The sequence below is a fragment of the Protopterus annectens genome, chromosome 16.part0 (genome assembly GCF_019279795.1).
Source record: "Protopterus annectens isolate FY-2018-M chromosome 16.part0, PAN1.0, whole genome shotgun sequence".
Classification (NCBI taxonomy): Eukaryota; Metazoa; Chordata; order Ceratodontiformes; family Protopteridae; genus Protopterus; species Protopterus annectens.
The window spans coordinates 805,169,301-805,196,552 of record NC_056750.1 but is presented as its reverse complement, the minus strand read 5'-3'; the positions used below and the strand labels follow the sequence as shown (position 1 = coordinate 805,196,552).

The 27,252-nt window shown below is 42.5% G+C and overlaps 1 protein-coding gene across 2 annotated transcripts in view; it reads right to left on the bottom strand.

Moving 5' to 3' along the window:
* The window catches only part of SLC31A1 (solute carrier family 31 member 1), a 601,859-nt gene that overhangs the window by 315,640 nt on the left and 258,967 nt on the right, over window positions 1–27,252 (bottom strand). The window lies entirely within an intron of this gene.

The following is a 27,252-nucleotide window of genomic DNA, read 5'->3' as shown; positions in this document are numbered from 1 at the left end:
GATCACTTTGCTGTCTTTTATTCATTCAGTCGACACAAAACCAGCTCCCATTTAGCATTTTACTACAGCATTTTGTCAATTTCCTAAAGTAAAACAAGACCATTTTAAAATTTTCATCAGGGGTCAGCTTTGTTATAGATGCAGTTCTGTAACCATTAAACAGTTTTATGTGGTCAAGGGGGAAAACTAATCTTAAAAAAGGAACTTCACTTTTTTTACCTGAACCAAAAGATTTTCGACTCAGACTGCCTGGAAATTCAACATTTAAAATCCAAAAAAGAGGAAAGACGGGCTTTGTATTGAAAAACTACCCCACCAGCGTTTCTGCAAACTAATGGGCATGGCCTTAATGGCTGACGGGGCAAGCCCATGTGACATTGCATGGTAAACATGGCTGAGTGATAAGCCATGTAGATTTTCAAGTGAGATGGTGAATATTCATTGCGAATATTCATTATCTTAATAGTACCTTGCCATTCGGAAAATACGGCCATTCCAAGGGAGTTATTACATGTGTGTTTTGTCATTTTATAAAACATAAAATAGGCAAGCCCCTTCGCACAACACAAGTGCTCTTATTTCACTTAAATAAATTTTCCCAGCTACAGTTAAATTTATTTTCTGAATTGCGTTAGTGAGTTCGTCATGCATACATAATCGTACATATATATTGGATAGTTTTAAATACAACTAAAGCAGCGGTTAGTTTAGCAAACTTTTGCACCCCCAGGTTTTGTTACTATGCCTTCATACAGGAATTGCTTTTGCAGGGATGCAGGCCACCCCCTGCACCCCCCCCCCCCCATGTTTCTTGACTATATTTTTGTGCATTACTTGCTTTTGCAGGGGGGCAGGCCACAAGGGCTGCTACCTTTTCAAATGCCCAAAGTGGGACATTTTTGGTACAAACATCAGATTTTGCAGGGCAAAACATACCCATGGCCAGTACAAACAACAGAAATTCATTTTTTTTGCCTAAATAAAAGCTTATTCTTGTAGCATTTTAGTTGCTTGTTCTGTTTCTTATAACATTTAGGTGTTTCAGATACAGAATAATTGTTTTACGCAACTATTACATAATATATAAGAAATATTTTTGTCTTAAAATCTCAACACATTTGCTATTTTTTAAATTATTCTGCAGCAGGTGGTAACCCTACAGGCCACCCTTGCACCCCCCCATGTTTCTTACCTATATTTTTGTTCATTACTTGCTTTTGTAGGGGGGCAGGCCACCCTTGCACCCCCACTGTTTCTTGACTATATTTTTGTGCATTACTTGCTTTTGCAATGGGGAAAGCCCCCCTGCACCCCCCATGTTTCTTGACTATATTGTTGTGCATTACTTGCTTTTGCAGGAGGCAGGCCACCCCTGCACCCCCAATGTTTCTTGACTATATTTTTGTGCATTACTTGCTTTTGCAATGGGGAAAGCCCCCCTGCACCCCCCATGTTTATTGACTATATTTTTGTGCATTACCTTCTTTTGCAGGGGGCAGGCCCCCCTGCACCCACTATGTTTCTTGACTATATTTTTCTATATTAATTGCTTTTGCAAGGGAGCAAGCCCCCCTGCACCCCCCCCGTGTTGCTTGACTATATTTTGTGCTGTAATGACTTTTGCCACCAGTGTTTCTGTAGTATATTTCTGCAACCCCACAAGTTTCTTTATTATAGTTGAGCATATTAAGTGTTTGTTCACATTAACAGCGGTGTAGTGGATTTTTTGTATGAGTGTATTAAAGCAAGTTCATAAAAAGGAATGTTTGTCCTGTATCTCATTTATGGTGTATGAGGGTTGCTGCATCAGGTATGTACAACTTTTCCCTTAACATGAGTAATAACATGTGTCTTCATGAGCTACTACAGTTTGCAAATTGCATTTTAGATTAAAATGTAATTCCTGCTTTCTACAAAGTATGTATTTACCAAGTCTGTCTGATGTCCAGGACTGTGCATGCCAAGTTGCTGCAGTACCGTGATAAGTGCTGTTTTCTAGCAAGAAGTAGAGTTGCTTATGTTAGTGCCTTTTCTGTACTGCATTCAGGTCGTAGTCCGAAGGGTGTTTGAATAAGTTATTAATCGCAGTATATGTAGTATTTGTGGAGAGATAAAGCAAAAAGCAATATTCTGACGCAGTGGGACAAATATTAGGTACACTTGTCAGGTGTAGATCCAGCTATACAATTAGAAAATTCAATAAAAAAAGACTACCCAGAAAGGTAGTCATCCACACCACGCCCCTTTACAGAATTGTAATTTTAAGTCTGTCTAATAGTGTACTAGTTTTATAAATGCAGCATTTTCTGTGTTCATTTGAATTGGTAAATCTGTTTGGATCTGTAAAGCATTTGTAAGTAGACCTTCAGCCAAATTATTTTGTCTTGCAGAACTAACAATTAATTTATCGAGGCTTTCAAATTGGACTGCTGTCGTGTCATGGCTTTGTAACGAAACACTACTTAAAGGACAATTATAATGCTTTGCATATTCATTTTGATGATGACGGTCTTACAATTTTTATTCAAAGCAGTTCTACTAGTAAATGTTATGCGCAGGGTGCTGGGCTGGGTTTGGGCAGTCCTTGGTACTGCGCATCTGGTGGGGTAGTGTTCTAATACAAAACCAAAAAGACAGCTTACTTTTGGGAGAAGTCATGCACTGTTCTATCTAGTAGTTACTGAAGTCAGAGTGCTTTTGTACCGACAGTAACTGTGTTTCTTTGTGCTTACATCAATCAGGTTTGTCATCTTTGGAAGAGGCAAATTCCTGACAAAAGCCCCACCCTTTGCTCCATCCAATTCCCCACCAATTTCAATAAATACATGTACATTGCTTCTCTTTCAAAATTAACCATGCTAGCAAAAGTTTTAAGAGAAGTATATAATGTTATATGCAACAAATAAGTAAATGTATCAGCATGCTACACGTTAACAGATCTGTAATACTGTTTTGGCAATGGGTATGTTTCTAGAAGCTATTACACTAAGCATGGAGTTCTAAAAATCATGCAGAGGACACAATGTTAGAAAGAATGCATACCATCTGTACAGTCTTTCCTGGAATATATATTTTACATTTTCCTGAATCCACATTTTATTCATACCTACAATAGTATTCATCCTGTAAATGAAAAGTATATGCAATTTTTATCATAGCATGAAGTTTAACTGGAGGACAGATCCATTGTTTCACGACTATTAAAAAAGAATGTTTAGACTTTTAGTGTACTTCTAAGATGCATCATGAAGACGAGTGCAACTGTACTAGATCTGGTCCTCACTAATATGGGAGAGTGCTGCACACCCCCAAGTGTAATGTCTTCTAAGATGAAGACAGATCACAAAAAGGTCTCCTTTGAAGTAGAAATAAAACTTGGAACTCCAGCAAACCCTGGAATATCCAGGAACTACTCTAAGGCTAACGTCCTACTATTATGTGATAACCTGGCAAAATGTCAAGCCCTTATAAACCCTGAGAACACTGCTGCCTATGAAGACCTGTTGAAGACCTGTTCACAGAAGCCCCATACAAGCATGTTAGTACCTGTATAGAGGCAGCAGCTGTACTCACCAGGTAGAAATACAGAACTAGTTAAAAAAACAAGCCAACCTGGCGGAACTGAAACATTAATAGGCTGTATAACAGGAGAAAGAAAATCATGGGAAAAATTAGGAGGTGTAGCACCCAGCAGGATAAAATGACTCACAAACTAAACAAATAAAGTCTACCAATACCAAAGTTGAGGTGAATCTGGCCACCCAGGCCAAGGATAACCACAAGGCATTCTTCAGCTATGTCCACAACCTCAAAGGCAATATACAATTGTGTGCAGAGCTCATTGTAAAAGAAGCCACCTATACAGAGCCAGAAGATATTGCAAGCCTTCTGGCCAACAAATTCAGCTCCAACTTTATCCCTCTCTCCCTATCAACCCTCCCTCAGGAAACACTATCAAATAAAACTCCCCCTGCCATCACTAGGGAACAAGTACTTAAATGCTCTGTCCAAGGCCAAGAGCACTGCATCAATGGGTCCAGATAATATCCCCGGATGCCTTCTAAATAGCATGAAACATGATCTATCAGGGCCTCTGGAATTGCTATTTAACTGTAGCCTCTACACAGGCTTCGGGCCTCATGAATGGAGAACGGCAACAGTCATCCCTCTGCACAAAGGTGGGCCATCTACAGAAACACGTCTCACTTGTCTCATATGCAAAGGCCCAAAGCCATGGAAAGAAATTATCATGGAAATGATCAATAATGACATAGGAAAACTCCAGACACTGGACCTAACCCAATTTGGTTTCATCAAGGGCAGGTCATGCCTACTTAACCTGGTTAACTTCTTTGACAAGGTCGCCAAAGCAAAGGATGATGGCAAAATGGTTCACACTGCCTACCTTCACATGGCAAAGGCATTTGACACAATCCCCCACTTGGGTATTGTTGATAAACTTAAGAGGATAGGTACAAACCCTTATGTCACCCAGTGGATAGCAAATGGCTCACAAACAGGAACCAGGAAGTTAGAAATGGCGACTCCACCTCTACAAGGAGGTCAGGCACAAGCGTAATCCCTCAGGGATTGCTCCTGGGACCTCTATTTTTTGGCACTCACTTCTCTGAAGTCAAAGCCAATGTCAATGGCCTCTGGCTGACTAAATTTGCAGATGATTGCTAATTAGGAGTCGTCAATAAATCATCCATTAAAGCAAATGATTTCCACAGACAAACTGGTGCCACAGCCATGGACTAAAACTAAATGCCAAGAAACACATAACATTATCCTTCTGGAAGTCATCCACTCCTGGTAACTATTATATTGACAACATACCCCTAACAGTTGACGCAGTAGTCAGGGACTTGTGGACACACACAGAGAGTAATTTAGCCTTTGACCATCATGTGTCTACAGTAGTGAGGAAATCATTCTATGGTGCGTAACTTATAAACAAAGGTATGGCATCTAGGTCCAAGGAAGTCATTGTTCCACTGTATTCGGCATTCATCAGACCTGTCATTGAGTACAATGCCCCCTTTGGTATGTATTTAACCAAGCATATCCAACAACTGAAATGTCCAGAGAGGTTTCTCACTTAAAGAATACAGGGTGTAAGTAAAAAGAAGTTATGTACTCACCACAACGTTCCATGTTTGTAGTCCATCTCGCCCTTCATTTTTACATATGGGATTGTAGCCGATCCTCGGCTCTAACTCAGCCTATTTACAAGCTGGAAGTCTTCTAGTTGGCTCGTGGCTAGGTAGGCATCCCATGGTGCACCAGCACAATCCCCAGATCTTGTTTGCTGCTAACTAGGAGAAATAATAACAAACATACAGAAAGAAGCCAATACTAAACGGTCTCCATAAAATAATGATAACAACAATGTTTCTGTCTCCAGGTACTTCCAGGATGGGGGTAGGAGGGCGGGTTCGTAAGAATAAGGGGTGAGATGGACTAAAAAAATTATGGTGAGTACATAACTTCTTTATGTTCTGTAGTTCTATCTCACCTTCATTCTTACTGATGGGACAGCATCCCTAGCACCTTATTCTTGGGTGGCTCAAGGAAAAATACTCCTGAATACCATTGAACCAAAGGATGCTCTATCACTGGAGGTTAAATCCAATTTGTAATGAGTAATAAATGTGTGAGGGGTAGCCCAAGTTGCTGCTGCACAAATATTATCAAGTGAGACCCTGGCTTGAAAGGCTGCAGAGGTAGACTGAGATCTCGTAGAATGAGCCTTGGTTTTGAAGGGTAAAGGTCTACCCTCAGAGGTGTAAACGTGAGCTATACAGCTAAAAATCCAATTTGAGAGGGTCACTTTGGAAACTGGTAAACCTGACCTGGATTCAGAGAATGAAATAAATAATTCATCTGATTTCCTGAATTTCTTAGTCCGGTGCAAATAAAAATGTAATTGTCTATGGACATCCAACTGATGAAACCTGTATTCTGCTGCGTTGGAATGATTTGGGAAGAACACCGGAAGTTCTATGGATTGATTCAAAGTGGCATAGGAACAGACCTTGGGGACAAAGGAAGGAATAGTACAAAGAGATACTCTGTCTTTGTGAAAAATTAGGTAAGGGGGTTTTACAGACAATGCTTGTAACTCTGACACCCGTCTGGCTGATGTGATAGCCAGCAAAAACAAAGTCTTCCAAGACAGGAATTTCAAAGAGGATGAATGAGAAGGCTCAAAGGGCAGAGAAGTCAATTTGGATAACACAAAATTTAAATCCCATGAAGCAACAGGTTTTTGAAATGGGGGTCTTAAAGTGGCACCTTTAAGGAAGGTTTTGCACAGCCTATGCGACATCAGATTAGAATCTTGTATGCCTACATGAAATTTTAAAATCGCTGCCAATTGAACCCTGATAGTGGCAGCCGCAGATCCCTGGTAGAAAAGCTCAGACAGGAATTACAAAACCACTGGAATAGAGGTGGTATAAGGGTCAACATTCTTTTTCTCTGCCCAGACGGAGAATCTCCTCCATTTACTGGAATACAGTCTCCTAGTGGAGGGTTTATGAGAAGACTAAGGATATGAGTCACGGAGGGTGACAAGTCGTGAAGCCTGACTAGGGATGGAACTGGAGCAGCCAAGCTGTCAAAGTGAGGGTGTGTAAGGAGGGATGAAGCGAGCCTGACATCGGAGTCAAGAGATCTGGTACTGGGTCCAGAATCCAAGGATCGTCTAGGAGAAGAGGCCCGAGAAAGGGGAACCAAACCTGATGAGGCCATTAAGGAGCAAAGAGGATCAGTTTGCTTTCCAGCTGTTTCGCTTTATGAATAACCTTGGGTATGAGAGGAAAGGGAGGAAAAGCATAAAGGAGACCCAGGGGCCAATCGTGAACAAGTGCATCTCTCGGTGACTCCCCCAGAGGGGGGATGAGGGAGAAGTAGCTGCTACATTTGGCATTGATTGGGCTGGCAAAGAGATTGCAGCAAGGCTGTCCTCATCTGCGGAAAATTTGCTCCACTATTTCTTGTTTCGAAGACCACTAGTGAAGCATCAGGATTGCCTGGCTGAGCTTGTCGGCTATCACTTTGGTTACCCCTGAAATGTACATTGCCACCAGAAAACGCTGGCAAGATATCGCCCATTTCCAAACTCTAATGGCCTCTCGACAGAGTGGGTACGATCTGGTTCCGCACTGTTTGTTGATATACCATACTACCGACATGTTGTCTGATTGTATTGCGTAGTCCCACAGAGGCAGAAGGTCGTGAAGTGCTTGCAACGCCAAGAGCACCCTCCTCATGTCTAGAATGTTGATATGCAGATGAGCCTCGTGATCTTGCCATGTGGCTTGGACAGTCCTGCATAGAAAATGCCCCCCCACCCTATCTGTGAGGCATCCATGGTCACAGTGGCAATGGGTTGGCGAGGAACAAATGAAGTGCCCGTGGTTAACTGATTGGGTAGAGTCCACCAAATGAGGTCCTTCTTGCAAGAGTCTGTCAGCAGTATGTGATGAGATAATGGTAGGTGCTGAAAGGACCACTGGGACAACAGCAGCCACTGAAGAACCCTCATGTGTAGTCTTGGCTAGTGGCACTAGTAATATGGTGGAAGCCATGGTCCCTAGAAGCTGCAAAATAGTCTTGGCCTTGACTTTTCGTAAGGGAAGAAGATGTTGAATTTGAAGAACCAGATTCTGTGCCCTTCCTACAGGAAGACGAGCCAACATATCTACTGTGTCTATCTCTGCACCTATAAAAATCACAGATTGAGAGGGCAATAAGGCAGATGTTTTCCCAATTTATAGAAATTCCCAACTGGGCACAAAGCTGAATGGTAGCATCCCTGGTCTGAAGGAGTAGATGCCTGGTGGGGGTGGTCAAGAGCCAGTCGTCCAGATACGGAAACAAGTGGAATCCTCGACATCTCAGGTGAGCTGTCACTACTGCCATACACTTGGGTGAACACCCTGGGGGCTGTGGTGAGACGAAAGGGCAGAGCACAAAACTGATAATGACTAGCTCCCAGCCGGAAGAGTAGATGACTCCTCAACGCCCTGTCCATTTTTATGTAGTAGTAGGTGTCTTGGAGATCTATTGAGCACATCCAATTGTCTTTCCCTAATAACGGTAGTATAGACTGCAGTGTCACCATCTGGAACTTGTCCTTCTTTACTGATTCGTTCAATCTGCTGAGGTCCAAGATGGGCCTCCAGTCCCCTGTACGTTTTGGCACTAAAAAGAATCTGGAGTAAGTTCCGGATCCTATTTGGTCTGCTGAGACGGTTTGGTTGACTCTTTTTGCCTGCAAGTTGTTGACCTACACAATTGCCTGATCCCTGTGATTGGGTGGAACAGCTGGGATCCTCTTGGGAACAAAAAGTGGAAGAGAAAAGGGTATGACATAGCCTCTGGTAATAATTCTTTGTACCCATTTGTCTTGAGTGATACTTAAAATCAGGCTTCTGGATACAAAGAAATGCAACCCCCGACCGGCCCCAGAGAAGCACAGTCAGGCCCCACATCAGGAGCGCTGGTAAGGCTGGCCCCGAAAGGAATTGCAGGCTCCCTGGTTTTGCGGTCTGCCCCTGCCTCTAGGGCGACATCTACCATTCCCTCCTCCTCCTCTGCCTCTGAAGGAGGAGTCACCCTGTGCATCCTGGAAAAACCTCTGGGACTTCTTGGACCACATTTTACCGCCCCTCTGACCCTTACGGTGTGGTCTAGAGGGGACAGTAAAATGTACTCCTACAGCAGAGAGTGTTTTTCCTTCTTGCTCACACTGGGTGATAGTGCCCTTTACCTTGGGTCCAAACAATGAAGAACCGTCGAAGGGGGCATTGGTAAAGGTAGACTTGAACGGTTCCGCAAAATTACACAAATGCATCCAGGAATGATGCCTTAGGGAAATTCCTGAACCCGCTGCTCTACTCGCTCCATCGGCTGCATACAAGATAAGCCTCATGGATGAGTTGACAATAGAGTTCAAGGTGGACAACTGGGCAGACACTTTGTCAGGGACTTCCTCAGTACATGTACTTTGTAGATAATCTCCTAACTCCTTAAGGAGATCTCTCTGAAGCCTCTTGAAGTGTGTAAGGTAGTTCAGCGATCTAAGAGTAAATGCCGCTGAAGAGAAGATATGTTTCCCGTATCTGTACATCGTTCAAGACTCCTTACTTGGAGGATGAACAGAAGAAGAAGTTTCCGCTAGCTCCTTCTTAGTGGCCACCGCCACCACCATGGCATCTACGGGAACACCTTTAGACAAAAATTCCTTTTCTCGGGGTGCAGAAAGAAACCTATTTGGTCTCTTGGGTACTGGCTCCACGGCATCAGGAGTATCCCACACATTCCGACTAACTAGCTCCATCAGTTCGTCAAAGGGTGGAAACACCCAAGAGGCTGAAGGTTGAGACCCAAAAGCCTTCAGGTACACTGACTCCTCATCAGAAGGGGTGACATGAGGGCCAGCCGCACCTCTGCTTAAGGATTTCCAGGATGTCTACAAAGGAGACATCATCGGAGGACGACTTGGGGGAACCATTCTGACTCCTTGAGGTCAGATGTCAGAGGTCAGAGACTCATACTGGGAGTCTACATGCTTCCTGTTACATGTTCTCTTCCGTGGGGGCTCCTCGGAAGGATATTCCTGGGAGGTCTCGGAAGAGTGGGGGCCACTAGCCGATGGCTCCTGAGGCTGCAAGTCTTTGCTGTCCAGGGAGAAAGTAGGAGCTGAGACAGAAGTAGGTGCCCTGGGGGGGGGGGTGTTGGTACCCCTGGTGGGAGCTGAAGATCGGGACAACACACTCCTCATTATCTCGAATGCCGACCTCTCTGGCTCCGAAGACCTCCGCAGCTCCGAGGAGACCAAGGATGCCATCGGTTCCAGAGCCATCAGCTCTGAGATAGACGTTGGATCCGAACTCACCCTCACTGAGAGGGAGACTTGGAACTGAAGAGGTTTTGGTTCCAGGCGTACCTGTCAGGGCCGACCAGGGAGCTTCGGCTCCTAGACACCACAGATGGCACCGAGAGTGTCGGAGCGCAACTCGGCTCCGAAACAACCACAGGGGGAGCTGGAACCAAGGGTTCCACCAGCGGTACCAAACACTCCGGCTCCGAAAGGACAGCATGGCTCAGAGAAGGAATGACTGAAGGGGGCTTAACGGACTCAAGTGGCCCCGGAACCGACTGGGTCGGAGCCAACAGCAATTTTGTTAAGTAGACGACTTCAAAAGTCTCAGCACTACCCTCTCCACATCTTCTGCCGATAAACTCCTGGAAGACCTGGAGGACAGAGTAGGAGAACGGGATCTCTGCAGTATTGGTGACTTCAATGTAGGGGCGACGGGTAGAGGTTCCATAGACCAGCTCCTTAGAATACTCTCAGTGGCCAGCTCCTGAGTACTTGGCGCTGACCCTGTAATGACAGTAGTACAACTCTCAATTGGCTCCGAACTCTGTGAAGCCGATGAGACAGTAGATTTGTCAGGCTTAGTAATTTTAAGAGGCAGCTCCGAGACACCAGTTGGTGCCGGGGAGGGCCTCTTAGAGGACTTGGACCTTTACTTTTTAGATCCCTGAGATCTAGCAGAGGAGGAAGAACTAGCCAGATCTTCCTGAAAGGAAGGTTTTAGGAGACCTTTTAGAATGAGCTTTTTTTTTCTTTCTTGCAACACTCTAGCACTGAAAGAGTGGCAAAATAAGCAAGTTTCCTGTAAGTGGATGGTCCAAAGACAGTAAAAGCAGTTACTGTGGCCATCCATTATGGACATCTTCTGTGAGCATTTTATGCATTTTTTAAAGCCAGATGGCTTACGGACCTTGCTTTCCTTAGACATTCTCATAGAAGATGAACTCACACACACACACACACACACACACACACACACACACACAGAAGAAGAAAGGGAGGACTAGGTCTTCTAACTTAAACGGGCCTAGCCCTACAGAAACGGTAAAGTGATACCATGAGGACTAGGTCCTCTAACTTAAACGGGCCTAGCCCGGGCAGGACAAAAGAACGGGAAACTAGGTCATCTAACTAAAACAGACCTGGGGGGACAGAAACAATTAGAAAGATTCGCACACACCCAAAACAGGAATAATATATACATTTTAGAATTTACTACACAAGGTGAACAGAACCTCATTCTGTTTGCAGCACTAATAAGATCAGCAAGCGGAAAATCCGCAAAAAGTTAAGACTTATAACTACTTAACAACACACACAGCCTAACTGAGCGCAAAAGGCGTCTACAATTACTAATATCTAATTATTAAACAAGAGAAAAAGTACAGTTTTGTACCTACCATAAATGTAGATGTTCGAGGATCCACATTGCTGCAGTCCTAACCATTGGGTAGTCCGCTGTCCAGTCGGCCCGAATACCAAAGTATATGGCTGACGTCGGTCAAGGCGCATTAGACTGACGTCAGTACGTCAGGGTACTAATGCGCATGACCGACGCCATATCTTCAGTCTTTTCTTGCCCCAGATGTCAGAAGACCCTAAAAAGACAAGGCCCAAACCAAAACACCCAAAAGCCCTGCACCAAACATATATACAATATATATATATATATATATATACAGCAACTCACACCACCACCCCTAAACACAGAGGGGAAGGCGGGAGAGTAAATTGGACTGCAGCAATGTGGATCCTCGAACATCTACATTTATGGTAGGTACAAAACTGTACTATGTTCTTCATTCCACATTGCTGCAGTCCTAACCATTGGGTAGAATCCCAAAGCAGAGGTAAGGGAGGCTGGCAAATCATAAAGAAGCAGGAGCTGCCAACATGCCTTGCAAAATGGCTGTGGCAAAACCAGCCCTAGATTTAGAGTAGAGAGGAAGGTGGTAATGCTTAGAGAAAGTATGCACTGAACTCCAAGTAGCTGCCTCTAAAATATCCTTAGTTGCCACCCCTTAAAAAAGCTGTTGAAGTGGCAGTAGCCCTAGTGGAATGAGGCCTAATCCCAGCTGGAATCTCCTTGCCATGATGGGAATAACAAAAAGAAATGCAAAACCCAATCCACTTAGAAATAGTCTGCTTAGACACAGGCTTGCCCTGAGAACTCAAAGCAAAAGAAACAAACAACTGCTGAGACTGCCTGAAATCCTTAGTCCTGCTTAAATAATAACGCAACTGCCTATGTACATCTAAAGTGTGCAGAATCTTTTCCCCTTTATTTTGGGGATCTGCATAGAAAGTAGGCAAATGAATAGTTTGGTTTAAAGCCACACTAGAAACCACCTTGGGCATAAAGGAAGGATTAGTACGTAATGATACCCTATCCTTATGGAAAATCAAAAAGGGCTCTACTGCCATAAGGGCCTGCAACTCAGACACCCTTCTTGCAGAAGTAATAGCCAACAGAAAAGCAGTCTTCCATGACAAGTATTTCAATTCAGCAGTAGCCGCAGGCTCAAAAGGTTGTAGAGTAAGTTTTTCCAACACAAAATTGAGATCCCAAGCAGGAGTAGGAGCTCTACGTGGGGGTCTTATATTCTTTGCCCCTCTAAGAAACTGCTTGAACAAAGGATGCGAAAACAATGGTGGTCACAATCATAGTGAGCTGAAATTGCTGCAGCATGAATCTTAATGGAAGAGAAGGACAAACCTTTGTCCAATAACTCAGTAAGATATTGAAGAGCCACACTCAAATTAGGCTCCGAAATCTCTAAATTCTTTGCTGTACTCCAAAATAAAAATCTCTTCCATTTTTCTGCGTACACTTTCCTTGTACTAGGTCTTCTAGCTTCCATAATCACATTTAAAACTTGTTGAGGAAGTTGAGACCTGCTGTGTGTCAACATAGAATATGCCAGGCTGTTAGATGAAGAGAGTGAAGCTTGACATTGAGGAGATGACCGTCCTTCTGAGACAACAGATGTGGAATCAAAGGTAAAGGCCATGGAGGCTTCCTTACCAGACTCCTTAGTAGTGGATACCAGTGTTGCCGAGGCCAATCTGGAGCTATTAAAATCATCCTTGGCTTGTCTTGTCTGACTTTTAAGAGCACCTTTGGAAGAAGAGGCAGAGGTGGAAAGGCATACACATGAAGATTTTTCCAACTGAAAGACAGAGCATCCACTTTCCAAGCTGTGTGATGAAACCCCTTTGTGCAAAACTTTGGCAGCTGGTGGTTTAGTGGAGAAGCGAACAGATCTATGTCTGGAGTTCCCCATGACACTGTCAATTTCTGAAATACATGAAGATCCAGTTTCCACTCGTGGGGATCCATGATTTGTCTGCTTAACACATCTGCTAAGGAGTTCTGTGCTCCCGGCAGAAACCTTGCCTGAAGAGTTAGTTGCAAGCTGAGCGCAGTCTCCCATAAAATCATTGCTTGCCTGCATAGAGGATAAGAATGTGTTCCCCTTGTTTGTTGATGTACCACATGACAGTTGTGTTGTCTGTTAGAATCAACACCTGCCCTGGAAGAAGTAATTCCTTGAAAGCCATTAATGCAAACTGGACTGCTAACATCTCCTTCATGTTGATATGTAGATGCTGTAGTCTGGCAGGCCACTTGTCTTGTATCCACTTTCCATTCAGATGAGCTCCCCAAGCAATGTCCGAGGCATCTGTCGTTAAAATCTGACTCGCCTCTGGCGGGTCACAGAGAGTCCCTTGTTTAGGTGACATTCCTGAGCCCACCACAAAAATTCTGTTTGAAGGCAAGGTATTATTTGAATGACAGTGTCCAAATCCTGGCAGTGCTGTGTCCATACATTTTTGAGATACCATTGCAGCTTCCTCATATGCAGTTTGGCATTGGGAAGCACCAGAATACAAGATGCCATGAACCCTAATGCTTGAAGGACTGTCCTTGCAGTCAGCACGGACTGATGAGATAGTTGATGGAAGTAAAGGGATAGACTCTTTTGTTTGTCCGGGGTTAAAAAGGCCATCTGGGCTGCTGTATTCAGTCTCACACCCAGAAAGCACATGTCTTGAGAGGGTACTAGACTGGACTTTATTTCGTTCACAGAATACCCTAGGCATCTTAGCACTGCTATAACATATTCCAGATGCTGTAGAAGTTCTTCCTTTTCTTGAGCCAGAATCAGGCAGTCGTCCAAGTAAGGATAGATTTGAATTCCTTTTAGCCTGAAGTAAGCTATCACTGGAGCCAGAACCTTTGTGAATACTCTGGGCAGTAGATAAGCCAAAGGGCAATGCAGAGAACTGATAATGAGAATTTCCAGCTCGAAACGCAGATACTTCCTGCAACTTATTCTTATAGGCACATGAAGGTAAGCTTCCTTGAGATCTAAAGTTACCATCCAGTGATCTTTGCCCAGCAGAGGTAAAAGCTGTTGTAACGTCAACATCTTGAACTTGGGAATGTCCAGATAAGTGTTGAGGATAGATAAATCCAAAATTGGTCTCCACGTGTTCCCCTTCTTTGGTACTAGGAACAGGCGAGAATAAAATCCTAGGCCCCTTTCTGATACAGGGACTGGCTGAATGGCCCCTATTTGGAGCAACAGAGAAATTTGCTTGTGAGCCTCTTTCCTTTGAGGAGGAGGAACGTCTGGCATGCCTTTGAAAGTGGGTAATGTATGGAAATAAAACCTGTAACCGTGGTGAATGATATCCAACACCCATCTGTCTTGAGTAATTAAATCCCAATTTTCTTTGAAAAGAGACAGTCTTCCTCCCAGAGGAGCTGCCAGACGAGAATCTACTGGCAGCTGAAAAGGCAGGTCATTGGGTCTGTTTACGAAAGGACTGACCCCTGCCCTCACCAGAAGTTGGAGCAGGTGAACTCCCTGTCCTAGGCCTAAAAGAACCTTGAGCTCTGCCCCTACCACGTCTAGACCTACCCCTAGACTGGGAATCATAAACAGGATATGTCCATCCCTTAGTAGGCCAATTTCTACTAAACTTCGGTGGCTGCACCTGCAAAAAATCTTTAACAGTTTGCATAGACTTAGCTTTGTCCTCCATTTTCTTTAAAACTGCTTCCACAGGCGAACCAAACAACACATCAGACTGTAAAGGAGCATCCAAAATCCTTGTCTTAACATGCTCAGCTAAATTCTGATCCCTCAACCAGGCATGCCTGCGAAGAACAGAACTAGTGGCAGCCACCCTCGAGGAGGCCTGTACAGCATCAAAACCACATTGCAAAGAATGCTTACCCACTTGTTCAGACACATGAACTAAATCCAGCAACTCTTTACACTCAATACCTTCCGCCAAAGCATCCACCTTAGATTTCAGTTGTGAAAGGAGATAATTTTGATATTTTAGCATGTGAAACTGACAATTCAACGCCCTCATGGCTAAAGTGGAAGAAGTATACACTTTCTTTCCCCATCTATCCAAAGCCCTTGCCTCTTTATCAGTGGGAACAGGGTTTTTAACCACAGAGGCCTTAACACCTTTAGGTCCCTGAGAAACAGTTTCTGGGTCTGCCCTAGGACTCTTAAAAAGATACTTATGAGCTTCAGGCACCCTATAGTACCTATCAGGTTTAACAGGAGCAGGAGGCAAAGAATCAGGGTTCAGGGAAGCCTCTGCAAAACATCTTCCACCACATTCAACACAGGAGGTATAGCTAAGGGCCTATGCTGGGGTAAAACAAGAATTCCCTAAGCCTTTTCCTGGAATCAGAGTAATCCTGGCCTTCCCATTTAAAGTGCTCCCTCATGGAATGCAGAGTCTCTGAAAATGAGAAATCCTCAGGAGGAGAAGCTGTAGGAGTGGAATCATCCACATCAGAATCAGAATAAGGAGGGTACTCCTGCAAATCTTCCATGAAGACTCAGAAGCCTCTGAACACTGTTCAAAACTATCAAACTCAGGTTCCACCCTAGGCCTCTTATCAGGGGGGGGCATAGAACCTCTAATCATAGTAATCAAATCTTCTGCCATTTTAAGCATATGTTTCTTAGGTACAGAGCCTGAAGTGGTAGGAGAAGCCCCCACTGAAGCTAAACTTGGCCTACCTCTCAAAGAAGCTTTGGAAACAGAAGGAGAGGCTCTAACTACCGTAGGAAGAGAGGGAAGAACAGTTACCTGAGAAGCCCCCTCAGCCTGGCCTACCTCCTGAGAAGGCACATCCTGTAACAGTAAAGTCTCTGCCTGAGACTCCAAAGAAACTCCTGGCAAAACCTCTGGCTCCACTGAGCCTTCTAAAGAACCGGCGTCCGGGACTGCCGGTTCATCAACCCTAGGCTTCGCTGTTTTGTCCTTGCGCTTTTTGGACGAAGCGGGCGTCGGAGCATCCGACGGCATTTTATAATTACAACGCTTCCCAAACACTAACCTGGCACAGTCTAACCTTCTCTTAATAGTGCGTTTATTAAATCTAGCACAAGAGCGGCAACCAACAACGTCGTGCTCAGGCCCTAAACAAGGTATACACAGAGTATGGTAATCCCTATGAGGTATCTGTTTCCCACAAGAAATACAGTTATTCACTTTTTCTGACATCCGGTTAAATACTGAGGCAAGAAAAAACCAAAATGCTCCCCAACGGGGTACTTAGCCAACTTTGATTCGGTCTGAAACTCCGACTTCGGAAATATTTCAGAACGCCAACCTGCACTCGCAAGAACTGCTTCTGCATCGGACCATGCGGCAAAAAAGACTGAAGATATGGCGTCAGTCATGCGCATTAGTACCCTGACGTACTGACGTCAGTCTAATGCGCCTTGACCGACGTCAGCCATATACTTTGGTATTCGGGCCGACTGGACAGCGGACTACCCAATGGTTAGGACTGCAGCAATGTGGAATGAAGAACATCTGGCACACAGGATACCAAGTACTATAATGCCAAAAGGCCAACTGTACTTAAAGAAATTGCACACAAATGGCGCACTAGTAAACGCTAATTATTCTAACTTGCAAACTACACTAACTATGACTATACAATGCTATACAATGCCATCAAAGGTAAAACAGGAGAATTATCCAAAAACTTTGAATAAATATGAAAAACTTAGCCAGAGCCAAGGAGAAGCACAACCAAACTCGTAGACGCGGCAAACGAGATCTGGGGATTGTACTGGTGCACCATGGGATACCTACCGAACCACAAGCCAATTAGAAGACTTCCAGCTTGTAAACAGGCCGAGTCGGAGCCAAGGATCGGGTTCGATCCCATATGTAAGAATGAAGGCGAGATAGGACTACAGAACATCATGTCTTGTGCAGATGGCCTCTAGGCCCTATCTCTGTATTCTGTCTCCTACAGGCCGTTGACGGGAGATCTATGCCTGGCCCTGGCATACAAGGCATTGTCAGACCCATCTCTAATGGACATCCTGCACATACGCAAAACAACCACCGCTAGAATTACCAGTTCCAAACACTTAAACCCTGCCTGTGATATAAACAAGACATGCTGGAGAGACAGGTATGCATCCCAAAGACCAACCCTTCTCTGGAACAAGCTCCCTCTCTATGTGAAGCAGAGTTCCTCCCTAACCCAATTAAAGTGTAACTTGGAAAACTGGATGGGGACCAGGAAATTCATCCCTGGTTTGGCACCTCTGTCTCTAATGGGCACAGTCAGCCTGCAAATGGTTCATCTCCCAGACCCCTGCTTGCAAATGTATCACCTCTTAACTTATCAAGGGTACCAGAACTTGTCAGAGATTTGGGATGCATGGCTAGGCTTAAAAAAGCCCTTGCAAATCCCTATGAAACTATGAACCTAATGTAACCACCTGATAATGGTCATATTTCACATCATCAAGGAGGAAGGCCACTGAACCAAAGACTATACTGAAAACATTTAAATGCAGACAGGAAATCCAAGTGAAACCCTAAGCATTTTGGAAAATACACCAGAAATATGTTAGTTCTCAATAGTCAGAATGATTCAAGATACCTGACAAGTATTCAGACCAACAGTGAGCTTCCTGACAGGCACCTTAATCTCCAGATTCCCAGACTGTTGGAAAACAACCCAAACATCAGTAAAACAGACATTTCTTCTATCAAATATGTCCCATTTATGTTATCAACAGCAAAGAAAACTAGCAAGGCAATTAATGCCTTTGCTGTTGAGCACAGGTGCTACTTTCTAAAGGAAGATTTGTTTGAGGAAGGTAAATTTACTAACTACTGAAGGAAGTGGAATAGGAAACAGCTATTTCAAAGTCTCCTTTCCTTCCCTAGCTTTCCCTAGCTTATTGAGCTAAAATACCCTCAGTAGCCTGCTCAAAAAAGTTTCAGTATCCACAAGAGCACCTGCATGTGTGCTAGGAATGACTGAATTCTCAACTAACTATGCTGTCTTACTGTTGTGCAACAGCATTACAGACACGTCTGTTACATTGGAATGTATCAGGTGTTCAGCAGACACTTAAATTTGAGTAAATGAAGAACGAGAGTGTATCACCATAGATAACTTAAATTTAAAATAAAACTAACAAACAATCCAAGAACTTTCTCAGGCAAAGGACAAGCGCTTTCGGCATAAAGCCTTCTTCAGATCCTAAATAAAAATCGGAGTTTTCATGAAATAAAAACACATTCTATCCAATCATTGTGAACGGGCAAGGTCACATGGTGGATACCATCATTGCATAGCAACACCAATCAAATGCCGTTAGCCTCAGCAACCTCTAGTTAATCAAATTAAAACATATATCTTGATTTCCTATAGGTGTGGAATGTGTCACTTCCTCAGCAACCTCTAGTTAATCAAATTAAAACATATATCTTGATTTCCTATAGGTGTGGAATGTGTCCCTTCAAATCAATAGAGTCGGATTTAGGCAGCCTTCTTAATTGACCTATCAAAGGAGGTTATCTCTTCATACTTAGTTGTCGTTCCTTCAAGAAAGTTTAAGTGGAACATGCCCATTAAGCCCTGATGGGAAGTCCGCTCTTAATTCCATAATCCATTTAGCTTCTTCCACTTCCATTCTGTTGACAATATCACCTTCTCATAAAGTCTGTTTAATTAAGGAAATCACCATAAATTTAAATGAATGATTTAGATGATCACATATATGATTGTAAAGACACTTAAATTTAACATCAAAATCAGCTAATAGATCCCACCATGACTACTCAGGGTTACAAGTTTTTTGAGAAAGAAATCACAGGCAAAAAAGCTCTTGATCCCAATCTACATAAACATACAGTCATGTTTTTTTACTGGTCTCAAACAAATAAAAAAGCAAAATCAAAGAAAAGTTTTCCACAGAGCTCTTTTTTTATTCTTACTCCAAGGTTAATGCAACTCAAAGAAAAGAACAATCGCTAATAAATAAAAATGAGATTAGAAGTTTGGAGATTACAAGACACCATATACTTTTGAAAAAAAATTGCTTCTATATGGAGTGAGCAACAGAATTGCTGTATTCCGAACTTAAACTCACAACCCTCGCTGCAGATGAGCTTCACAGTGACTATCTGAAAATTGCACCAGAAGTGATTTCCTTCCCAGTTTCTATCCTTATTAACCAATCCATTAAAGAACAATACATCCCAAAACAATGGAAAACCTCTCATATAATTCCGCTACACAAAGGTGGGACATCTACTGAACTCAGCAACTATAGGCCCATAGCTATTCTTCCTCATTTTGCCAAGATCCTTGAAAAATGTGTTCACACACTACTACAGTATCTACTGCATAATAACCTACTATCCCCTTCCCAACATGGGTTTAGGCCTAAACATAGCACCACTACAGCCCTCGGTAACTTCACTAATGCAATTAACCAGTTCAGAAACAATGGTCACCATGTCTCCTCTAATTTCCTGATACGTCAAAAGCTTTTGATAAGGTTTCCCACCAGACACTCAACGAACTAGCCTCCCTAAATCTAACTTCACCCTGTTATGGTTTCTTAACTATTTATCAGACCACCACCAAGCAGTCAAATGGAATAATGATCCATTGCCCCTGCCAACTGTGTCAGTTGGTTTACCCAAATGGCCCATACTTGGTCCACTGTTATTCTTCATATTCGCAAATAAATTATCCACAGCCACTCAACATGCAACATTCAATATGCTGACAATTCCTCCCTTATTTGCTTAGCACAATCTGTCTCTGCACTCCTTCAAATAACCCAAAAAGCCTTCAATGACATCAAAAGTTACCTATCTGACGCTCAACTTGTTCTCAAACCAAATAAAACTAAGCTCAAGCTCTTTACTAGTACAAAAAACACATAGCCAGCATCACCCTTTCGCCATCCTCTCTTCCAATAATACTATAATAGAATCAGTAGAGCATACTAAGCTCCTAGGAGTGACCACTGACAACAACCTGAGGTTTGACAAGCACCTAGCCATGACCATCAAAAATGTACATATCAAACTATGCTCACCCTAAGATCAAACATTTCCTAACAGACTCCACCAGACAAGCCATATCCAGAACCCACCTACTTTCCACACTTCCTTTATGCTTCACCTATACTTACAAACCTCAGCAAAACAGTTTTAAATAAATTACAGTCCTGCTACAACAAAATAGCAAGATGTGCCTCAAACCTCCCTTACAGATCACACCACTGCAATGCATTGCAGCATCTAAAATGGCTAGAATGTCCTAATATTCTGACGTATAACCAACTAACCTTTATACACTACATACTCAGCCACCCAAATAGCTGCCCCTCTTTCAAATACCTTGTTCAACCCTACTGTAACTCTAGAGCACCAAGATCCACCAACAAAGGCCTACTAACAGTTACCAAATGTAACAACGGCCTTTTCTCTAACCACATATCTAAACTTTGGAATACACTACCTCAAGCAATAATTAATTGCATCAGTGCTACTAAATTTATACATCTACTTATGGAACACCTCATCAGCAACTGGATGTGATCCTGCACAAATCCAGGCTGAATATACTATCTCTCCCTTATTGCTCTGCCAGGTCATACTATCTTATTTGATCTCTCTTCCAGCTTTCTGCCCCCTCCCTCTAATTACTAGCCTGAACTGACACCAAAAGTCCTGCATCCCCCCTTCTCACTTTCTTACATATCCTGCTCTTTACCACTGTTGAGTTTGATCTTTTTACTCCTTACATTTGGTACTACTCTGCAAGGAATATGTTTACTCCTTATGTGAAATGACTGTGTGTATTAGAGACGTTACTACTGCTATATGGTCTAAAAATGCTACTGTCTTTTATAGGCTCGAAACCTATATGGTGCAACCTTTTACTCTGCCTATGTTAAAATACTGCAGTTACTTGGAATGTTAATGTTTTCAGTATGGTTTTTACCGTTATATTTGGTTATTTCTTCTTTGGAGCTTTTCTCCCAGAGACTCCGCTGAAAATGGGTCCTTGGCCCAGACGGACCTTCCTAGTAAACAAATGTAAAATAAATGAAATGAGCAACTGCCAGACTGAACAATTACTCTTGATCAGAATGCATGGTACGCATCAGCTAACATCTGAACAAGGACATATACTAAAGTCTCCTCATATCTACAGACCTCTCAAAATGCATCACGTGCATTAAAGTCCTAACAGCTAGGTTAAAAGAGCTGTACACATTCTCAGATCTGTTCACCTCCCCCTAAAACTCTGTCAGAAGAGCAGAGCAGTGACAAAAGTTTTGCTCAGGAACCATGACAAGATTAAGTGCAATAGTTCCTGGAGTCTCTTTTTTTAAATTTCTGTGCAAGCCTTTTTATTTGAAGCAAGGTGCTGTATATGGCACATTTCACCTACTTGCCCTAGTCAGATCCTGAAACAATTCTCGTTAAGGCACATGGAATAGAGTCGAGGATCCACTGATCTTCATAACTTCTAATACTTCTAAATACCTGCCTTATGGAAACATTTTTCAGTCCTCATCCAGAAATCATGCAAATGTCTTGTCAAATGCATCGTCTTGGGCGGGCCTCCTTAGGACATAGACTGCTGGCCATCTATATCAGCAGTCACGCCCAAAGAAGAATCAACCATTTGCTTTGTCTGGCAGGGAAAGTCATCGCTTCCTCTTTCTGGGGGAACACATGGCTGAAATAGACTGCATCAACACAGATGCTGTGATGAGCTAGATGCCAGTCTGATGGCCAGGTAAGTGGACTGGTCGACAGATCTTTTTCTGCCACCATGGTGCAAGACAAAAACAGAAAATTGTACACAGACTGAAGAATCCACACAGTTGTACAGAGTACATTAACAAGAACGGACAGTACATTTGTAGGTTATTTACAAAAATAATTGAAATTATGCTATTTACAGTATATACAATTAAGACAGGCATTCAAACAATGGTCATTTGTTAAAAGTACATCTTTACAATAAGGATGTGACGACAGCGTGACCTGTAAGGACTAACAGTTACAGAAGCAAGAGCATTAGCGGACTTGAAACAGCTGTTCTTTTAGTTTCTAAATAATCCAGGTCTCTCTTACTGCCTCACTTCTACAGGCAGCCAATTGCAAACAGCTGGGTCTTGCCTAGATAAAGCTCCTACTCTTGTGGAGGTTTTAAAACCAGGTCTAATTAGGATAAAACCATCCTCTTGGATGTCTCTTAAGAGTGTAGTTAGGCTGCTCGATTTGTAATTCTTTTTTTTTGGGGGGGGGGGTAGTGTTCCATTTTTAACAGCTTATAGATTTGACAGTTAAGGACAAATGTAGTTTGTCATTTACAGGTGCAGAAGTTGGCAGTGATGAATACAGGGTTCTGCAAGACGAACAAATCAGCATATTTTGTTTACAGTAATTTGTGTTTTATATGTGCTTGAACTGGAATGTAAGGTTATAAGGAGAAGCCCATGATGAATTTTAGGGGATAAGCACATTTTAGCCAAGGCTGCAGGGGGTGAGGAAGTGAGATTCTACAGCACAGTTTTAGCTGGAGGAGTGGTTTGCTAATATTATCAGCATACGTGGCCAATGAAAAAGTAGAGTCCAAGATGATCCCTAGGTACTTGTGTTATGTTACTTGTGGTAGTGGGTAGCCATATGTACCAATAAAAATTAGATTTGGGGATTTAAGGAGTTTTTGTGAGGTTCCAAATATCATGGTGTTAGACTTTAGAAGACCAAATTTTTATTCATACAGTGGTACAAAACATTGAAGACAGATTGTAGCTTCTGTTGAAGGGTCCAGGCATTCTTACATAGCAAGTACTACTAAGGCTTCAATCTACATAAAGCACCAAGTTGACGTGAGGAAGGTCAGCAGATAGACCAATGACCAGGGAAAATAACTGTGGTATAAGGACAAATCTTTGTTGGACTCCATTGTTAACAGTACCTTCAGTTGAAAGGTAAGATCCTAGGGGTATTTGGGATGTTCTGTTATGGAGGTAACTCTGAAACCATCTTATTGTATTTGGGCCAAAACTGAATTTGCCAAGTTTGTAGTGTAGCAGATGATGGACTTACTGTTTTGGATGTTCTTTTCATATCAATGAGCAGACCCCCTTTTAGTTTTACATCATTAAGTGGTGTATATAATACTGTCATGGAACTGAAAGAATTAACAAAATACTGAAGTTTATCACAAAGATGTCCATATTTATTTACGTGATCCCACAGTTGTTTTTATAAAAATTTTCCAAGACTTTTGTTACAGGTAACAGGTGTACTACAGGTCTGTAATCTTTGTATTCCTTTGGCTTTCCTACATCTCATGGCCTGTGCTTTTACAGACTCATAGAATAGCCTGAAATATTCCTCCATGAACTAGCACACCACCAAAATCTACTTTGCTTTGTGGAATGGCAATAGTCTAGTCACCAAAGGCAAGGAGTGGGGATGTTTTGAAACCATTTCATATCCTGAAATGGCTTTATGAAAAGCCATAAATTACTTGTTTTCAGAACAGTCCTCTACTAAAGGAACATGCTCAGATTCAGAAATAAAATTACCCTTAGAATGCAAATCCCCACAACAAATTATGCTTCCCTGAGACTTTTGCTTAATATTCTCCCACTTCCACAAGACAAACGAAAGAAAGCCGATTTGCTCCAGAGCGGTGGGAGATGGGGAATTCCTGCACTAATTAAGACCTCTACAGTCCATATTGTTCCTGCCTCAGAAGACACAGCTAGGCAGCTTTCAGTCCTGTGGACCAGCCTAACCGGCGTTATTGTATCCTAGTACCCCACATGGATGCACAGTAGCAAGGCCCGCCCACTATCCAACACCTGGTGACATGTATGAATATTTAATAAATATTCACGGAATGTCATCGGTCTCATGAATATTCATCAGGTATTCAGTTCGTCAATGCAGACTAACTTTAGGTAAGTTAAACTTGGCATCTGTGCTGTCTATTTTCATTCTTCCTACCAAGCTACATACTCAAATAATTTCTTACACTATGAGAGTAACCACCCCTTTTATCAGAAAAAGGAGGTTAAGGGCCAGTTAGTGAGGGCGGCCAGAATGGTCATCCTCAATAATGATATTTTGCTGGAATGTGAACACTTGAGAAAGATGTTTTCAGCTAGGTCCTACCCTGTTGATCTTTTAACCACTATCATTGAAGAGGTGGTTACTAAGAGGTGGTCTGGTTGGTTTAAACCCCTGTTAAATGGAGAATTAACCACTCCTGACACCATTCATGTAGTTTCTCTTCATGAGATGGCTATAACTACTACTGATACTAACATGGATTATACATTAAAATTTAGCACACCTTATTCCTTAGATGCTGGACGTCTAAGGAATATACTTATTAAGAATTGGGCCTTATTGACAGAAGATGCTTCAGTCATAAAGAAGTTGACTGATGGCCCTAGTATGATACTTGGACATGGCCTCAATCTTAAGAATTTATTAGAGAATCCTAATGTGAATTATTGTGCTAGATTTGGTATGTTTAAATGTGGGTGCTGTAGGAGTTGCCATTTCATAAAGGTGTCAAATAGGTTCTGTATTTCTGACACTATTATTTGAAAGGCAGATTTAATTGTGAAAGTGTTGGCGTTGTTTACATTGCCTTATGCCAATGCTGTGCTGCTTTTTATACTGGAAAGACTGAGAGACACATCAAGGAGAGAATTTATGAACATCAATACAGCATAGGCAAGCGTAATGACAACAATGCCCTGGCCAGGCATGTCATGGAATATGAGGATCATTCCTTTGAATATATGGTTATTGAGCAAGTAACAAAAAAATAAAAGGGGTGGTCCATGGCAATTAATTTTAGAAAGTAGACAATTATATTGGCAGCTTAAATTAAATGCCTCTGTTTTTCAAGGCCTCAATGAGCATTGCTCCTTGAAATGCATTTTAAGATTAAAAGCACTTCAAAGGTGAATAGTTCTTTTCAGTTTTTTGTTTGGGAGGTATTATAATGAATTTATAATGTTTGCACATGTTATTTTAATATTGGTTTTAAAATGAAATTATTTATAGTAGCTTTGTATAAACAGTGTATTTTACACTTATTTTTTATGAGTAATTTGACTGCTTATGATGTCATTTACTGCTGATGTCACTTCCTGTTGAAATATTTTAAATGGAATGGTTTATTTGTACTTTGTATCTGAAGAAGTTGGATTATTTGTTCAATGAAAGCACTTACATACATTTTTGGGAGATTACCACTGGCTTTGTTTGTTTTTCATCAGTTTATTGTTTTTGTTTCTTTAGATCTAAGAAAAAAAAAAATATTTTCATGAAAGCTTTATATAACCTAAAAAGTTGACAAAAAAAAGACTAATTTCCCGCATGAAAATTGGAAATTGCAGCTATCTGAAGTTTAATGGCAGAAACACTAACTCCTTTTTTGAAAAGATTACTGAGGAAAAGAAGGATGGCTGAAGTAGGTGCTGAAAAAGGGTCAATGTTCTCTTTAGAGGCCCATATAAAGAATCTTTTCCACTTACTTTTGTAAACTTTCTTAATAGAAACCTTCTGGGAAACCAAGATAATGTTGCAGACTGGGGAAGTAAGCCTGGACCATCTTACTATCACTGGAATTGGAGAAACCATGCGGTCAGTTTGAAGGTGTGGAGACTGGGATGATGGGATTCTGATGGGTGAGACAGGAGGATCTGAGTGGGCTTCGGTATCCATGGAGGATACACAAGGTGAGACCAAAGAAAGGGGAGCCATACCTATCGAGGCCAAAAGGGGTTAATGAGGATGACTAAGCTCTTCAGCCTGCTTGCTTTCTGTAGAGACCCGGGGACCAATCATGAACTACAGCATCCCTTGGGACTCTCCCTGAGGGGGGGATCAGTGAAAATTACTTGCTGCATTTGTTGAGGGGAAATGCAAAAAGGTCACAGCAAGGCTGGCTCCAATGGCTGAAAATTCTGTTCCCTACTGACTAATTGTGGGACCACTCATGAGGAGTCAGAATGGACCTGCTGAGTCTGTATGCTAGTACGTTGGTTTTCCCCAATATGTGTGTTGCAAGTAGAAAGCAGTCCAAATATATCAACCATTCCAAGAGCCTCATGGCCTCCCTGCTTAGCAGGTAGGAATGGGTTCCTCCTTGTTTGCTGAGGTACCAGACTACTGACATGTTTGTCCATAAGAATAGCAATAGTCACTCCGAGGGAGAACATCCTAGAAAGCTTGCAATGTTAAGTAGGACTGCTCTCATCTCGAGGACATTGATAAGCAGATTGGTCTCTGAGGGGGACCACGTGTCTTGGACCATCTTTTCCCTTGAAATGCTCCACCCCAATCAGGAAGAGTCCATGGTCACAGTGGCTATGGGGGGGGGGGGGTGAATGGTCGGCTCAAAAAAGGTCTTCTGATAGTACCACCATCGGAGATGTCATTTGCAGACTGGTGTGAGTTTTATGGGAACAGAAAGAGGCTGTAAAGAATAGACCACTGTACCACCAAGGTCCACTGGAGAATTCACATGCAGAACCCTGCTAGAAGGATTAGAATAGTAGCAGCTGACACTGATCCAACAGTTTGTAACACCAATGTCGCAGGGAGGGCGGGAGGGATAGCAGGGCCTGCACCTAATTTCTTAGGGATCTGATTAGATAAGGAGGTAGTAAAGCTACTTGGTGTAAGGTATTCAGTTGAGCTCCTATAAACTCTACATTCTGTGCAGGAGACCGTTTGGATTTTGCTAGATTTATTGTAATTCCTATGGATTTGGAGATATGAAGCAAAATAATACCTGGCTTGTATCAGTTGATGCCTGGTTGGAGCAGTGAGGAGCCAATCATCTAGACAGGGGAAACACCTGGAATCCTTTGAGACTCAGGTGAGCTGCTACCACTGCTATGCATTTGGTAAACACCCGGGGAGCTGCTGCGAGCCCAAAGGGCAGTGCTCTGAATTGGTAGTGATTGGCTCCCAGCCAAAAGTGCAGG